We start from the raw sequence: 14,231 nt of genomic DNA on the forward strand, positions 1-14,231 counted from the left end.
TAAGTCAAGTTGTGTTGAGACCTCAGCCACACTGCTGTCCCACAGAATTTACATCTAATAATCTGTTTTGGGGTCTTTGTCAAATCCTGAGAGAAACCTGTTTTAATTTTACTTGTCAACTATACCACAGTTTTCATGAGCTAATAACTACATGCTTCTGTCTGTAGCTTGGGGTTTTGCTGATATTTGCCAAAAATTAAAAACCCTGATGCTGATGAGAGCAGAGACCAAGGACACACACATGAAGGACTAAGTTTTTGTGTCATACATCATAAGAAATGGAGTCAAAGACGTTATTTATGTATGACTCAGCCAAAAATCTATGTTGACTATTGCTGTAGTTTCATTATCACAAACTATTTTTTAACCATAAAGCAATTTCATTCATAATTGATGCAAAAATATTGATTTGTACAGCTTGAAAAGCTCCATCATAACCAATGAGCTCACCACTATGTGTCTGCACTAAACATTAGCCTTCACTCCATCACTTTACTTGTTACTTACTGAATGTCTAACTCGTTTCCTGAGGGATCAACAGTGGATTTCAAGAGTTTTTATAAATGTACCTTCTCGTCTGTCTGTGTTGCATGCATCTACAGTAAACTTTGTAATCTCTAGCAGACAATAATGCATTTTACATAAAGCAGAAGTGTCCAATCCTGGTCCTCAATGGCAACTACCCTGCATTTTGAATCTGTTTCCCTGCTCTTCAGCAAGTCTTCAATTTCTGCAGAAGCCTGTTAATCACTCAGTCATTCAAATCAGGTGTGTCACAGCAGAGCGACACCTAAAACATGCAGGACAGTGGCCCTCCAGGACAAGGATGGACACCACTGACATAAATTGATAGCTGTGAACACATTAGCATTCATTAGTATCTTTGAGTATTTTGAAAAAGCAATGTTTCTCAATCCTAAACAAAAAACCTCCACAAATCATAAAGAAAACCATAACTTGCTCTCTATCTGAAGTCTTACTGTAATTTCTCTAAATAATATTAAAATTTCTCACTGTTAAAGAACAGCTATGCTAACAGTACATCACATTAGGCTTATTGACAGTGTCTCTTAATTTGAAGAGGATGTTTGGAAAGCATAAACCCAAAGACGCGGCACAAACATTTAGCTTCTTTTAGATGAAAACAGGGAGGTGGCTAAAAGTCACTTCAGGCTGTGTTTGAATTGTCTTTGAAAGTAAAATTCAGTAAAGGAGACACTGCATGGACCTCTCAGTCTGTAAATGTGTCAAGCCAAATTCATTTTAGATGACGCAACAATGTGACCTTTAACTCTGACTTTTTTGTTTGTAGTTTGTTCAAGTACTTCTAAATCAATTCAAACATTCTTTATTAGGGTTCAGTAAACTTAACATGGAAGTCAAACACATACCATCTCTGCTCTTTGGTTACCAGTTGCAAAAATACTCTCCAACTATAACAAATGGGTACATTTTTGTTGTACTTCACCTCAAATGTAGGCCCCAACTCAATCAATAGACTGTGGAGTTTTTCCAGATGCTATAAGTTAGGCATCCTGGGTAATGTGCTGCCGAAAGAAATCAGCAGTTCAGTACATCAGGTCTCTCTGTGAACTAAAACAGCTCCACAGTGAGAAGAAGCCACTGCATTTAAACGTGTAACGATTACTGATACCAAAGACAAAGGAGATTAAGCCTGCACCTTTATTTCAGCCACTGTGCATCAACACAAATGTAACATAAAACTAAAAGTAATTTACTGCAAAAACAGTTTATAGATAAAAACGTGCACCCACTCTTTCTAAATGTGAATTACTTTAAGTCCTTTTAGGTCAAGTTCAAAATGATGCAAAAGTGATTGTTTTTCTAGTTTTCAGTATTACTAAACTATCTTGGCACCCATTATAAGCAGGTCAGAGGTTACAAACAGAGAAGAGTCAGAGCAGCTGGTGTCCTTTGCATGAACACTTCACAGAGCCTTTACTGAAAGGCTTTCCGCACTTTTTCCGCCTCATGTAGAGAAGTGTCTTTCAAGTGTTTCCAAAATCAAAAATAAGGGGAAAACAAGTTTGAAAGTGCTGAGCGGGCATATGGATATGGCTGCACTTTACCCATCAATAAGCTTTAATGTGATAATGATGAACAAATATGCAAACAAGCTAATTGAAATGCAAGGACAGAGCAGGATGCTGGCATTCATTTTAAAACAGTTTAAATGTCAAAAAAACCTAAGAGTTAAACTCATAGATAGTTTATAAAGCATAAACAAAACCAAAGTGATGTCACAAGTGGATGGAGCCAAATCATCTGCTTATATAAGTATAAATGTTTTGGTCAGTGAGCTGCTGTTGAAATAGGAATACATTGTTGAGCAAGAAGTGGGCAGATGAGGGGCAAAATAAAGTTTTATTTACTTAGAAAGATGCAGCAAAAGCCCTAAACACTGCTATAACAGGAACTCTAAGACTAATCTGTGTGAATAAGATTTATTTTATGCATCCAAAATGTCAGTAAAATAAAAGTGAAAATATTTAGAAAAAACAAGTTGTTAAAACTTTACTTTTAACATGTCACTAAACCCCTTTAAGGCAGCAGTGTCCTTAAATCCTAATCACTGTTACTCTAACATGGAATAATCATTAGACAATTACCTCTAATAAAGAATTTAAGTAGATATTGACAACAGAAAACAATTAGGAACATGTTTACTAAAGTAAATTAGGCACTGAATTTTTTTTCCCAACAGTAGTTTTTCTTCACAGATTCACCTGAAAAACAATTTCTCAAATCAACAATAGGTGAGAAATGGTAAATAAAAGTATTTGGGATTTTAAAAAAGATAATTGAGTATTACAACAAATGGTAACTAGTGCTACTTGGCACCTTTGCCAACAGTCTGTTAATCATGATCATTAATTTAATACCATGACTGTTGTTTTTATGAGTGTGAGACTTGCAAAAGAATGTAATTGTTACTCAGAGCAGAAAAGAAATTAAAAAGTTTATTGGTATTTTTCTGTGCTATTAATCTTTTCATTCTCATTTTAATAAATTGGTTCAACAACTATTAAAATAGTTATAGAATACAGTAATCATAGATTGCTTCTGCTAAAATAAACAAAAAATCTTTAAATGGAAGTTTTTATTTACCATTAATTTCCACCTTGGCATTAAGACATAAAGAGGGCAAAAGTAAGATACGTAAGTTTCTATTCTATTCTATTAATAATAAAAATTAAAAAAAAACAGCCATTTGTAGCTGCTGCTGTCCAACATCAGCTTTGTTTCTCTTCATAAATTCAGATTTTTAAAAGCCAGCTATGAAAGCCTGGCACCTCAGTGAATGTAGACTGCAGCTGGCTTCTCTTAAGGCGAGCAGGAAATGGGCAACAACTTATGAGGAAATCCAATATTCTTCTCAGTATTGACCCCAACAAATGAGGATCCTCAATAAAATCATATCAGGAAAAGAGGAGAGGAAATAGCTGGTGTTTGCACAACAGTGGTGTATAATGGCAATTTGATTCACCGTAAGCACAGCTTCATGAGACAACAATCTTTGTTCTTCATAGTAATAACAGAAACCCTCTGGAGTTTGATTAAATGCCTATAATTCCATAGTGACAATTATTCATCTGGCTCAAGCAAAGGGCTTCATACAGCTGCCAAAGTAATTGCTCTCAGCACAAAAGGCAGAAAAGCTTCACTGTGGGTACTTCAAAGACCTTTCAAAAATTAATTTCTGTTCCTCTAAGACAGCAATTAGCTGTAAGTACAGTTAGATGGAATGAAAGGTGACTTTCCTTCCACCCATTTAAGAGAGCTGTTTGCAATCAACACTCAGGAGAAGAAACTCTGAAGATGACATTTACATTTTCTCTCCCGGGCTGCAGTGCTCTTCCCCTCTTCTAAAGGAGGGAACATTGTAGAAACACTCAAAAACTGAGTTTGAAGTTCTGTCAGAGGGTGTCAGGTTTGCTGAAGCATCTATTCCGAAAAATGAACAAATAATTTGATTCTGACTTTGTTCCTGTCAGACAAAAACGTGCTGAATTTGGTGTGGCATTATCAGACAAGTAATTATCAGACAAAAAAGTCCTACAAATTTATTTTTAACAATAATATATCATCTTTAAAAAGAGCAACATTAGTTGAGCTCTAACACACTGTAGCACAGTAAAACCAAAGCTGGAGTCCAGGGAAATCACAGCATCATCGACCAGTGTCACCACAGCACCTGCTTTCTGATCCACTGAACACAGCAGGAATATCCAGGAAGCTTTAGCTGATCAAATCTCACATAGGAGTCTGTGTTCTGTCTCTGGGCTGCAATCATGTGGCTAAATATAGTAAAGTAATCTTCCTTGCAGGGTATTTTTATAACAGTTTTGAATTAATATGTAGCAGTTCTTGTAAAAAAAAAACAAAAAAACAATCAACGATGTCCACTTAAAACTGACTTCTAATCAAACTGAATTAAATGTATGATGCACAAAACCCGATAAAGCGTATACTGAAAACAGCTCAGTGCAGATTTATTCAGTCGTAGTAGAATTTTAAAAAATATTCATATAATGAAGTGATGATCTTTAAATATCAATTAGTTATCAAAATTCCTCTTGTCAATTTTCAGAACTTTGTAGTTTTAGGTAACCTGTCATTGAATGAAACCAGAAATAGGCTGAAAACAGCATGAAAATAGTTAGGGAAACATAATTTCTGACTTGTTTAATGCTAACAGAAATTAAAAAAAAAGAAGCTGTGCAATTCTTACGAGTAAAGAATTACTCTCTTTGCATTTATGCGTAGAAGTGAAGTTTGCAGAGAGAACGCACGCCCAGTTGTGACTCACTTCCACAGCCTTTAATTATAGTGGCTATAAATTCATTCAGACCAATTAATATATACTGCTGTGGGGAGGATGATTGTTTTGATAGCTGCCTGAAAGATGTATGGGAAATGCAAGTGAGTAGGAAGACGTGATAATTGTGAAGGGTGTGATGGCTGTGCAGTGGCTGTCTGCAGTCTTCTCCCTCAGGGAGACTGGCAGGATGTCCATCAGAAAGATGGTGAACACCTGCGCTGGCTGGATCCTCAGCTTTATAAGCTGGAGGAGGCAGTCAGTCACACACTCCATCCCCTGGTGTTTAGGTTGTTGTTCCAGGCTGATATGGGCTTACGTTTATTTCTCCTGTGCACAACAAAGCTCTTCAGCAAGACTCAATTTCATGCAGTTAGCTAAGACAAAACTAATCTTTTTGAATATATTTGAAAAACTCAATTTTAAAGTCATTCTTTGGTTAAAGGTAAAAACACAATCTGTCTAACGCACTGTCTAATACATATTAAAACACAGTCTAAGTGAAAATACACACTTGAGAATTTTATGCTGTTACAAATTAGTGGAAAAACATAAATTAGTGTTCTATTTTTTCATTTTTGCCCAAGTTTTGATTGAATTTACATGTGCTGCTGTTTTATAAATCGCAACTAATAAACTCATCTGCACACCGAACTCATTACTTATTAACATATTTGAAATTATCTTTCTGTTTTCTTAATGAACCTTCACCAATACACAGTTTCTTCTCACGAGGCGCGCTGCGACAGGAACACAGTGTGTGTTGAACGGCGCACCAAAAGCAATTACCTTCCTTCTGTACATCTGACAGGGACCTTAAATGATGTCTGCTTGGGAATCAGTGGCTTTAGTGGCTGTATATTCCTCTGATTGCTGGAATCTTCTTCTGGTACATGGGAATGTTGCGTGTGAAAAAGAACTGCTGAGGGACTGCAAGTTTGGGTTAATCAATCAGAGTATCTCTTACCTGTTTTATGTAAAGAATGAAGACTTTAATTAAAACAAACAAGTAAACATTCACTCAGGTAAAACCAGTGTGACATTCATCCATATGAAGACCACGCTGAGCGCTTCTTCCCCTATTCCTCTGGGATTAAATGAGACGGGCTTCTCCGACGGTTACTCTAACAGAACACAAACAGGACTTACAGAGGTAGAGCTTATGTACTTCATACTTCCTAAAGTCATTTATTATCTCCTGCTGCTGAAGGTGAAATAAGCAATAAGGTTTTTTCCTGTGTCTGAGTCTGTTTTTCTGTTCTGCTAGCAAAATAGCTCATGAATCACTAAACAGATTTTATGAAACTTTTAGAAAGTAATCATTGGGTTCACATCTACAACTGATAAAATTTTGGAATCAACCCCCTCGATATGGACTGAATCCAAAGCAATCTTAGTAAAGACAGAAATGACTATAAATCGGACAGTTTAGCACGTATTGAGCTAAAATTTGGTGTGGTAGTAGCTGAGAGTCATTCACAACATTTGCACAATGATATTGAAGTCTAAAACCCTAGGTATTTATTTACTAAAAGAGTAATGAAATTATTTTCTGTTTGTTTTTTAATAAACAAGTCTCAGCACCTGTTTTTTTACACTTTTACTCAGTTATTGCCACCAAGTCTTTTACGAGCTTTTCTGTCCTTTGTGTTCAGTGACTCTTTTTAGTGATGTACAGGTAGAAGCATTTTCCCATTCTTCAATTTTGCACTTCTTCTAACCCACACAGTTTTACTTCTTTCAGAGGATACCAGCGTACACAATCAGAGTTCATTGTGTTAGGTGCGCTCTCAGAGCATTTTTCTGTTCTGTCTCGGCCCTTTAGCTGACAGTGAAGTGAAAATCTTCCATTATCCTTCTCAGCTGCCTCCTTAACAAGCTCTCCTGTGTGCCTGAGAGCTATCTGCTGCCCATCTCCACCGCTCATCTGCCAACAGTCACCACAAACTGTTTTCGCCCCCCGGATAGCACGGTCTTCAAGGCCTCCGCTGTGCTTCTCCAGCTGAGAGAGAGTTAAAACATTCAAACAGATGCATGCTGTATTTTTCTAAAAACACAGACTTTAATGGAACTTTAGCAAATACATCTGAAGATTAACATTGGTCTGCATTTGAATTCTTCTTCGACTTCTTTTTTTATTGAGCTCATTTGTTTGGTTATGGCAGCAAAATGAAAAGTCAGTAAGTGTGCAAACGGCGTAAAATAAAAGATTTGAATAAATAAAAGTATTTGAAAAGTAGTTCTTTAGTGTGCCGTTTCATTTAGAGGCTGGCAGCAGGTGGCTTTGTTTATTTAACAAGACACAGCACTGCAGCTTTATAAGTGAGGAATAAGTGGTAGTGAAAATTAACCCTTAATTACTACATACGGAACAAAATGCACTTAGTGGATACATTAGTAGGATCACCTGTGTGAGCTGATGTAATCCAACAACAACTCAGCCTCAAAATAGGCTTTCTAAGATTGAAAATTAAACTACTTGAAAATTAAAAAAAATAATTTAGAAATCTATTAATAGCATCAAAGCTGCAGGTTGCAGTGTTGACTGTATTACATTTTCTTTGGCCTATTTGTAAACACAAAGGATATATTATGAGGGGAAAAAACATATTTCTGTATAATATTGTAAAATAATGTATAATAATTTCAGTAAAATAACATTAGCAACAAATTCACATCCAGCTAATGATTTCACAAGTCTGTCCATTAAAAGATAATGTAGAGTAAAAAAAAGTTAGTGTAGTGTGAGATATTACATTAGGGAGGAGATCGTCCCTTAATGAATGACTTATTCTGTCTTATTGCAGCGTTTTGTTTACAGTACTTTGAGCTTGTTAAGCTGTAACAATAAAAAATGGGCTAGTTTTCATGAATACCAAGCTCCCTTCCTGCCATTTGATGATCTGACATTAAATAAATCTATGATATTAATAAAATAAAAATAATAACAAAAACAGATGTTCTTCAAAATTACAATTACTGCTTACAACTTCCTCTACAACTGAGCTTTCATGTAATAAGTGTTTTTGATTAGTTCTTCTGAGACAAATAGACTTCACTTTTTTTCCCAGAATTTACCAAAGGTTTTGTAACATTGCAATGTGAATATTTGCCATGTGAATTTTAAACATTCAGCAGCTCTTAGTGCTGGGGGGTGGCAGATATTATTTGTTCGCATTGTAACAATAGTGCATGAACATTTGTGGAAACACTACCCCCACTGAAGCTCAGCACAGCTGTACTACATACATGAGTCAACTTACTGTAAGTGCGGGAGACAAACAAAGTGATCACTGTATCAGGAAATCCCAAAAAGGAACATTTGAACACATAAGTGCAGACTCTCAAACGTGCACACACTCACTCACTGAGAAACTGCGGGCACTCCATCACAGAGAGACTAGCGAGCCACAAATCATTCGGTTAGCATAGACAAACAAACGATTCATCTTCCCCATATCCAGATCTGCTCCCGTCAGCAGCAGCAAGCCACCAGATTAGGTCTCGATGCAGACCTGAGGAGTCTGTGTTCCAAGAAATTATATTACCCTCCCCCCACCAACCCTCCCACTCCACTCAAATGGATGTCACATCGCATTTAGCTGCTTTTATTTAAAAATGACTCACGCCACCAAATTCAAACTAAAGATATTTATACGTCTCTACAGCCCGTAATAAATGATGGATGCCATTCCTTCACCCTGAGGGTTGTTGTGAGGCGTCTCAGGGAGGAAATTCATCTTTGCAGGAGTTTCAGTTGTGCCAATGAGCAAAAAAAACAGTAAGTGTTTGTAAGCAGTCAGACTGGAGGTTGCCATGGGGTGCTTATTCATTTCTGACGCCAAACAATTTCAATTTAATTTGAGTTCAGTCGCATGACCGATTACAGTGGGTCCCAGTACCTCTGAGAGGTGCTGGTACATGGCAGTGGAGGAGGACTTGGCTTTCCACCCGTAACTCTCAAGCTGCCATGACCAAAAGCACAGAGGAAGGCAAACGAGTCTGTCCAGCCATGATAAATGCTCTCAGGACAAATCTGTGAATGACAGGAAGGCTCTCGCCTTGCATTAAACTGTTATTTAGAAAACATTATTTTCACTGAGACTGTGATGACACCTTGTGAAATTGGAGCAAAGAAACATGGGAGAAGCAAAACAAAAAAATGTACATAATTATACACCCAAGTGTAGATATCTACACCATTTGCAGAAATGAATCCACCTTTGTCAAAATACTAAATGCTAAAATCATCCAAATTACAGTTTGTTTTAGAAATCAATTTAATTTATTTTTTTTGTTCTCACTGATTATGCAGTTTGCTTGTAGTTCAGGATTTCGTCTGTTTTACTACATCCAAGTCCAAAGATGGGCATGTCCTAGTGGATAGGAAGGAATGGCTTTGGTTTCAGGGCTGCAGCTTTTTAATTTGTGAAGGATCATTTGCTGAAGAAGGCTCCTGCTTGTAGCTCTGGGGGATGGGGAAATCAAATACATGCAGCACAAAAAGATACCTCTTTATCTGTGTAATAGTTGTAGCTCTCACACTGGCAGTGTGAAGATAATATATTTCATGCATTTAGATGCAATGTGGAATTCCTCTGTAAAGATTTGTGCTGTTTTAGGGTCTCAGCATGAAAACTAACCACTCAATGCAAATGATGTAGCATTTAAAACATACAGGAATATTAAGTAAGATTGAGTCAAACAATGCATATCCTGGACTTGTCATCATGTTCCACTCCTACACGTAGAGGAGGGTGTGTGGGCATAAAGTGTCAGGCGGGGGTCCCACTTAGTGCTGCAGGTAATGTAAAGTACATTCATATATGCAAAAAGTATACACAACCTACTGGGATTAAACAAAACTACATGTACAGGGTAGAGTTTTGCTTTATCATCAGGTTTATCTAAGTTAACAAACAATAAAGACACACCAAATCTTAGCTCAATATCACCAAAACTTACTGAGATATGCCCATTTTTGTGTAAGCAAAGGTCAATTAGCTGTGGCAGTCTTCTTAAATTGGGATGGGAAAAAATGAGAATTAAATTGGGATTAAAATTTGTCTAGTGGTTTATGAGATATTTTGCTAACAGATATACAGAATTGACACAAACAATCAATGCCAAGGTTTTAAGAAAAGATGTTCTGTAATGTATTACCTTCAAAATATGCCTTTAATCAGCTACTACTACACCAAATCTTAGCTCAGTATATAAAAGACTGGCTGAGTTATAGTCATTTTTGTGGTTTCTAAGTTCAGCTGGTTTTAGCAGCCATCTTGAACTGATGGCTGTTATAACCAAATGATTACTTCCAGCAAATTTATTTAAAATCCAATCAGTAGTTCATGAGATATTTTGCAAACAAACAGACAGACTTGATTCCATTAGTTGATGGCAAAGTTTTAAACATTTGTGGTGCAATAAGTTAGTACTCAGAGTATAAATTGGGGATCCGTCTCTGCTACTACCACACCAGATTTTAGGTCAATATCTGCAAAACAGACTAAGTTATAGCCACGTTTTATGTTTGCTACGACATCTTAGTTATGGTGGCCATCTTGAATTGGGTTGATTCCAGAAGTTAATCAGTTGTAGATGTGAGCACAACAATTACTTTCTGAAAGTTCCATTAAAATCTGTTTAGTGATTCATGAGATATTTTGCTAAACATAGAGACAAACAAACACATGCACACACACAAACACATGTAAAAACATTATCACTCTGCCTTTGGTGGTGGGCAATAATTACTTAAACTTTAATTCTCTGAGCTTTCAGGTATGACACTTTAATGCGCCTTTTTACATGTTCCATTGGTCAGTCTGCCTCGAAAAAATGCACAAAGGCACTAGTTATTAGACGGTTCTCACACTTCCGTGCCATTTTCTCTGTGTATGTATGGCTTAAATAAGCGTTTTCCCTGTACCTCCTACATTTTGAAGAATAAATGCTCATATGGTGGCTTTTGATTTGGGCCCCAAATCAATAACGACGAAACAATACAATCAAGAGCCTGAGGCACAGCACTCATTCTATTGAACACATGTCTTGGTAGTGATTGCTCCAGGAGACGCAGTATAATCACATACCCAGAATTTTACCTTTTTATTTCCCTTTCCTTCAGGATTTTCTGTCTTTTAAAAAGGAATTTATACAAAACAAATAAATAACAAGGATGATGGTATTTTTGATTTATAGCATGCTGTGAGAAAACAGAGTGCATACACAAAACTATAAAGCAAAAGACATATTTGATGTTCAAAAGCAAAAAAGAAAAATCAAATATTTAAAGATTGCAAACTCTGTCAACAAAAGTTCCATAATCATGTCTGCTTGTCACTTATGTAACACCACTTCAGTTGCATCATCAGTACTACAATATCAGCTAACAGAGTGAAATCTGGTGCTTTCTGAATGTGATGGATATTAATGCATGACTGAGCTTGTGCGCTGCGTGCTTCTCTTCAAAGACAAAAGGGTGACAAGGCAGTTCTTGTAATTAAATGCACGAGCTGTATGTGGTTGTGTCGCGTAGTTTTGCCTTTCTGCCGTCAGCCTCGGTTATAAAACCCAGCAGGCTATTTATAGAAACGTGTCCATGGGCAGGTCGGTGGTTTGAAGCAGCGCAGTGAAGATTTACTACAGTTGTTTCTAAAGGATTTTCTTTTCAAAGTAAAACAAAACGTTGGGTTTCGCTACATCCATCAATCACATTAGATGTCAAGTGAATTTATGATTGCTGGTAATAAGCAGGGAGAAGATGTTGATAAATGATAAGCTGTGATGGTTTTGGCCCCCATGAGCACAGTTTATGAGAACAAGGCAGGTACATATGATAGGAGATAATGAAGCTTTAAACAGAGGGTGCCTGAGTGTGGAGATGTCATTTCTGTTTCCAGGGTCACTCTCAGTTTAGGTTGAAAATGATGTATAAATATGATCAATATTTTCCAATTATCATAGCTTCTCTAAACTGAAATGCTTTGTGGATGTAAATTCTGAACATATTTGTTTACTATTTTTAACCTATGACCTTGTACATCATGATTCAGATATTTATGAAGATATTGTAACTTTTATAATTTTAGAAAAGATTTAACTTTATTTGCATTTTTCCCCATAAAAACCCATTGACATCTATTCCTTTAAAAACATTGGTCTTTTTGAAATCAGCTTCAGCATACTTGCTCTATTTTTGTTTTTTTATGTGACTTTGAGTTTTCATTTATGCTGTTCTGCAACTATTATTTAGCATCTTGCCACTTTTAGATTTTAGTTAGCCTTTTTTTAGCTGTTAGGTAGTTCTGCTACTTTTAGCTTTAACAAATCAGTTTCAGCTTCTTCAGCAAATTTCAACAGCATTTAAACTGCTTTTTCACAGAGAATGCTTTTCTCGTTTTTATTGCCCTTCTTAATTTCCGTAACTTGTGTTTATGTCGGCGTCTCATTTCCCAAGCATTTCTGTCATGCTTATTTGATATATTTATCAGTAGCTTAATTTCTGAAAACTGCACTATGTGCACAAAACCACCTGAATAATTTGTTTTAAATCAGTTTGTCATAATTGTGCACAAGTCAAACTGCAGTTTCACAGAACCATCGAATACCTGATTGGCAATTAAATATTTCTCTAAGTGAAACCATTTGAACAGAAGTTCAGTGAGTTCTATAGATGTCAATTATCAGCTTTTCCCCCATTTGGGGTATTAATTTACTGAATCATTAATGAAGCTAATTCCCTTCCTCAGAGTAAAACTAATAAACTTCCATTTCATGCAGATGTCACTTCTCTGGTCTGGCTGAATGTGTTAGAGTGAAATGCCACAACGCACCAATTACTCAACAAATCCTAGACAGCTGGCACTAATGATCTATCACTGTCATCAAACTTAAATTGCAGGAAACATTTACCTGTTTGGCATGCTTCTAAAATGTGCATGAGTTTGGTAAATGAAAATCCAAGATTTGATGACAAAAGTAAAGCTGGTATAGCTTAAAAAACATTTTCCATTAACCTCTAATTATACATGTTTTTCATTTCATTGTGTTTTAAGTTAATCTAATGGCCTCTGCACACCAGGTTTGAGTTGCGTTTTTTTTTTCTTTTTAAATCTGTCATCCAACAAAAATAATTAAGATAGCACACTGAGTTTGAGGCATTTTATAATTCTATGATTTGATGTATGAGAAAAGTAATTGATGTATCCAATCTGGCTTCAAGCACAAGGAGAGTTTCAGTAGTAGGAGTCTGGTTTGATACTCTGCTGCCAGTACCAGATCATACATTAAAAAAAATAAAAAAAACATTTCCACATTCACTCTGAGCTTGTACTTATTTTCAAATTATTGTTAAACATTGTTTGTCCCACAGCATTTTTGCTATGAAAGGAAGTAATTTGTATTTTTCAGGTTCCACTTGGAAACTAATATTTGTAATTACAAGGCTTTGAGCAACTGGCTCTTAAAAGGCATAGCACAGATGCAGATGCAAGAAATGTAAAAAATTGAACCTATTTAAAAAATTTCAGAGTCAGTATGTGAATATATATTCATTTTAAAACACGTGATAAAAACACAAATTTAAAATTATTGTGCAAGGACCCTAAAAGACTTAGATGACCTCATTGCTCAATGACAGACCACTAGTACACAGGTGAAGACATGAACTCTTAGCCTGCACTTGAACATGCCTCCTGTTGGTCTCTTTATTTTTTAAATCACAACTTCAAGCAGATATGAAACCTGTTCTATGGGTAGGAATTCTCTATGGGAGCCCCAGATGGCATGCAGCACCTTGGTTTCTACCATCTGTCAAAGTCAGGATGAAAGAAACAAAACTCCTCACATCACCAGAGGACAAGTTTCAGATTTCTCCATTTGTTTCATGCATGTTTATTAACGTGTGCAGAGGCACTGACGGATGATCTTTATAAACTTTAATTGTAAAGTAATTCTCAAAAATTGTTCCTGTTTTAATTTTATTTTGGGTCAACAAATCATTACTTTTCATCTTGAAAAATTAAAAAGAAAAGGATGCTGTTATGATTAACAACTATTAAAACTATAGAATTAAACTGAAATTACACCTCACATGATTTTCAAATGTTATCAACATATTACATAATAGGATTACGCCCATAATTACACTTCAGAATGACTACACTGCATATCCAGTAGTTTTATAAGATGCATAATGTGGTGATTTGGGTTTTTTCGGTGTTATGGTTTTGTGTTATTTTTGGTTTGTTTGGTTTCTGTCTTGTCTCTTGTTTCATGTTTCATTTGCTCCTCCTCAGTCTCTCTCTCTCTTTGTCTCCCTGCCACACCTACACCTGTCCCCACTTTGTAATCACGTCACCTGTCTCCATTTACCTAATTATCCTCA

At 36.2% G+C, this 14,231-nt stretch overlaps 1 protein-coding gene across 2 annotated transcripts in view; it reads right to left on the reverse strand.

Moving 5' to 3' along the window:
• Window positions 1–14,231, reverse strand: part of asic1c (acid-sensing (proton-gated) ion channel 1c) — an 87,737-nt gene that overhangs the window by 33,613 nt on the left and 39,893 nt on the right. The gene's annotated exons all lie outside the window — the stretch shown is intronic.

This window comes from Kryptolebias marmoratus, linkage group LG20, assembly GCF_001649575.2.
Source record: "Kryptolebias marmoratus isolate JLee-2015 linkage group LG20, ASM164957v2, whole genome shotgun sequence".
Lineage (NCBI taxonomy): Eukaryota > Metazoa > Chordata > Actinopteri > Cyprinodontiformes > Rivulidae > Kryptolebias > Kryptolebias marmoratus.